The sequence below is a fragment of the Carassius auratus genome, chromosome 28, assembly GCF_003368295.1.
Source record: "Carassius auratus strain Wakin chromosome 28, ASM336829v1, whole genome shotgun sequence".
NCBI lineage: Eukaryota > Metazoa > Chordata > Actinopteri > Cypriniformes > Cyprinidae > Carassius > Carassius auratus.
The window spans coordinates 10,386,909-10,391,632 of NC_039270.1; positions in this window are offsets into that span (position 1 = coordinate 10,386,909).

Sequence of the window (4,724 nt, forward strand, 5' to 3'; positions counted from 1 at the left end):
CTATTTCCATTGTATATGGGAATGTGAAGAAATATCAAAATTCTGGAAAGAAGTGCATAATATGATTGGTAAAATAATAAATGCGAGTCTTCCTTTTGGACCAAGGATTTTTCTAATGCATTTGTATCCTAAGCTTAAGTCAAAGGAATGTATCTTTATTTCTATGTGTATCTTACAAGCTAAATGCCTCATTGCATTACAATAGAAAAATCTAGAACCACCCAGCATAAAAAGGTGGCTCAGGGAGATGGTACTGAATATGTCAATGGAGAAAATAACATATATCATTAAAGGAAAGGGTAAGACTTTTGAAGATGTTTGGAATCCCTTTAGATCCTTCATAGAGAAGGAGGATAGTGTCATGTTTAAGGAGACAATTGAAGATATGTGAGATTATAGGATGTATTTGTATTAGGAGGCCTTTGTGTGTGTGTGTGTGTGTGTGTGTGTGTGTGTGTGTGTGTGTGTGTGTGTGTGTGTGTGTGTATGTGTGTGTGTGTTTTAATTCATTAGTCTTGTGGATGTGAGTCCTGTACAAATTGAAATATGCTAAGTTGTAATGATGCGAGGACATCGATTTGTGTCTATACTGCATTTTTGTTCCTGGTGTGTAATATGTTGTTAAAAAAGTTAATAAATATATAAAAAAAAAAAAAAACTGACTGTATGCATGCACACAGCGTGCACATGATAGGATGCCATAAAGTGCTTAAAAAAAAAAAAAAAAAAAACCCAGAACACTAAAATCAAGCAACAAGGCATTCAGTTTGATCAGTTATATATTCATAATGAAGTGTCATCTAAGCACATTGCCACATCTAGACTAGTCCACATTCAGCCAAGTATAATATTCAAAAGTCAAATAACAAAACAAACCAATAAAACATTCATGGGGATGAACACAGAAACTATCCTTATCATTATAAAGCCTCTTATTAAATGTATTTAAATTTAGAGTAATGGTAAAATTATTGTGGAACAAATTAGTGTGATTTATTTTTATCTTAATAAATGTAAATTTATTTGAATACAAATACTAATTTACAACATCCAGCACAACACTTAAATGTTTTGCACAGATAAATAGGCTAAATTGAGATTGCTGACACCCACTCAAACAATCAAGTTTGTTAAATTAAGATGGAAAGATAAAAAAATAACAGTTTCTATGGATCTAGTCTTTGCATCTGTTTGTTGGATGTTTGAATCCGGTCTCCTTTGTTGGAATAGAATTGGCTAGATGGCACTGCCACAAAAAAATAGTGTCCTAGAAATGCAGTCCTAGAACTGCAGCCTCCGGGATTGCAGGGTCATTAGGTTGTTTTTTGTTCAGACCAATGTGAAAATCAACCCATGTTTTTACCCTACAGATACACAGAGCTGTAAATGTGAACTGGTGGATCTATAAAGATTTATTATAAAAAATCTAAATGATAAAATGTTTTGAACGGCATTTAATTAAAATAATTTTATAATTGTTGGTTTATATAAATACTGTATTCTAATTAATAGTTTTGACTCATCCATTAAAGAAATAAAGGCTTAAATGTGAAGTCTATTATTTTATAAAAGAAATAGGTTTGTCAAAACCTGAATCTTACCTGTAAATCATGCTTTTTACATTCATTTTATGGTTCAATAATTTACCTGTTAAGAAAAAAAAAAAAAGGTTAGATAGAATGTAAATAAAAATAAAAAAACTAAATCAAAATTTTAAAACAATCCCCAAATCAAATAAATAACACAAAATAAATATGTTCATATAAACAAAAGGCTTCTATAGACAACCACTGCATTTTAATCATGATCACACATCTCAAAAAAAGACTTTGCAAATGTCTGGGGACTGAGGAGACAAGTTGCTCAAGTTTAGGAATAGGAACAGTATCCCAATCTTGTCTAATACAGGCTTCTAGTTGCTCAACTGTTTAAGGTCTTTGTCACATCATGCACCAAATGTTTTCTATGGGTGAAAGATCTGGAACGCAGGCTGGCCATTTCAGTGACTGGATCCTTGTTCTACACAGCCATGATGTTGTAATTGATGCAGTATATGGTCTGGCATTGTCAATGTTGGAAAATGGAAGGTCTTCCTTGAAAGAGATGTCTGGATGGGAGCATATGTTGTTCTAGATCGTGGATATAACTTTAAGCATTGATGGTGTCGTTCCAGATGTGTAAGCTGCCCATTCCAAACGCACTCATGCAACCCCATACCATCAGAGATGCAGGCTTCTGAACGGAGTACTGATAGCAACTTGGGTTGTCCTTGTCCTCTTTAGTCCAGATGACATGGCATCCCAGTTTTCCAAAAATAACTTTTGATTCGTCTGACCACAGATCAGTTTTTCACTTTGCCACAATCCATTTTAAATGAGCCTTGGCCCAGAGAAAATGCCTGCGCTTCTGGATCATGTTTAGATATGGCTTCTTTTTTTACCTATAGATTAACCTGTTAATTAATAGTCTCTAAACCTATTTTAATTGGGTTAAAAGTTAGCTCAAAATCTACTGCATTCCACACTTCATCTGAAGGTTCAAATCGCAAGTAAATCCTTTCAGCAGTTGGCTAACATAACCTTCAACATGGCACTGGCTGATTGAGGAGAGGGTTTTGCTATGGAGAAAGGAGAAGTTGCTGATGGTAGAGAAGATTTCGGGTAAGATCCTTAGTGTTCTTAATGAAAGATTTTACAAACTTCTTACTTTGGTAACTTCAGTGGAACACAGTCGGAACTTAATCGAAGTAAAACAGTCATAACAAGAGCTTAAGGTGGGTTATTATTTGCATTTTCCTGCTAACCTCTGCATAGCTTCTAACAGAATATCAAAGGTGTTTACATCTCCCATGGATGCAAAGTTATATGTGGATAAAGAACTGAAACAATCCATGGTGATGGATCAGAACTAATTTTGGTTCCCTTTACATCAGAAAGAGACTGACGAATGTCTGCAAACAAAATTAGCCAATAGTATACAGAGTACCTTGATCTGTGGAATTAGCATTGCGAGCTTCACCCCGCAATGTGGGTATATAAGGAGCGCGATTCAGCGGTTCGTATGGGTCTCCTGCAGTCAGCTCCCACATTCCCCTATGCGCTTCAGCACCACTGAAAGAGCTTTTTCCTTCACTAAAAAAAAAAAGAGTAAACGGGTTGAATTTGAGTCTTTTTAAAGATGTCATTTCACCCTGTGTTTCTGAGTGTGGTCGATAAATCGCTCCTCGTGAAGCCCACAATAGCTGTGTCACATGTCTGAGCTTTCAGCATGCTGAGACTGCGTTCCTGGATGACTCATGTTCTCATTGTGGGGACATGACCATCTCGGTGTTAAGATCGAGACTTGATTACTTTAAAAGGTATAGAGGTAAGAGGGCTACTTCGGCTGGTGGCCAGGGTGATCTGAGGGTTACCGTGTGGGCTTCCCTGACGAGCCAGCCTCCTCAGGCCACACCCTCCTCACAAACGCTGCAGCCGGTTGAGTTTCCGGATGAGTTTGCTGGACCCTTTCAGGCTCCTGACATCTCATTCGGGGCTTGGGAGCTAGACCTTATGTTGATCGCCGCATCACAAGACAGGCTTGATACCTCGGGAGACGAGGATTCGGCTGCGCTGCCTCCCTCGGGAGTGCCAGCTTTGCCCGAGTCCAATCCCGAGCTGACAGCCACGCTTTCCAGGGCAGCTGAGAGCATCGGGCTTGAGTTGAATCCTCCACCCTGTCCTGAGCGCTCGAGGCTGGATGGTGGGTTGCTGGGGGCTGCTTGTGCTGATCGCTAGCAACCCCTGCTGGTTCCTTTCTTTCTGGAAGTGCACCAGGAAGTGACCAGTTCATGGAAGGCACCTTTAAGTGCCCGAAACCATTCTGGTGCTTCCTCCACCTTCACGGCTCTCGATGGGGCAGTGCTGACCCAGGGGTTTTGCAGGAGGCGCGCACTTCTAGCAACCTCGCCCCCCGGGCGAAGAAGGTTACTGCCACCTTGGCTAAACCTGGCAGACATGAGGGAGTCTGATCGGACTCAGCTTCTCAACTCCTCAGTCTCCCAGGCTGGCCTCTTCAGCAACGCGGAAAAGACTCGGTCACCATGTTCGCGCAGCTTATGTCACTTCTGAATTGCCTGAGACATTTTAAGGGCAAGAGAGTGGTTCCACTGAAACTGTTTCAGAGGCTCCTGTGGCATATGGCATCCGCAACAGTCATACCGCTCGGATTGCTCCATATGAGACCGCTTCAGCACTGGCTGCACGACCGAGTCTCAAGACTCGGCCTGCATCCGAAGCTACCATCACTTCAGCTAGACCCGTGTCCACCAGAGATGCCTATACTTTGAAGTGAAACATCTTTGACACTTGGTGTTCTTCACGTTGTGACGGCCCCTGGAGATGCCCGATCGGTCAGTCCTTTCCTTTATTCATGGGTTGGAACGAAGGCTGTCTTCTGTCACCCTGAAGGTCTATGTGGCCGCCATTTCCGCACACCATGACCCTGTTGATGGCAAGTCTCTTGGGAAGCATGATCTGATCATCAGATTCCTGAGAGGGGCCAGGAGGCTCAATCTGCCTTGCCCTCAGCAAGTTCCCTCTTGGGACCTCGCAGTGGTTCTATCAGCACTGCAGAGGGTTCCCTTCGAACCCTTGCTCTCAGTATAGCTAATGTTTCTATCATTGAAAACTGCGCTCCTGGCGGCTTTGGCTTCGGTGAAAAGGGTTGGGGACCAGCAGGTATTT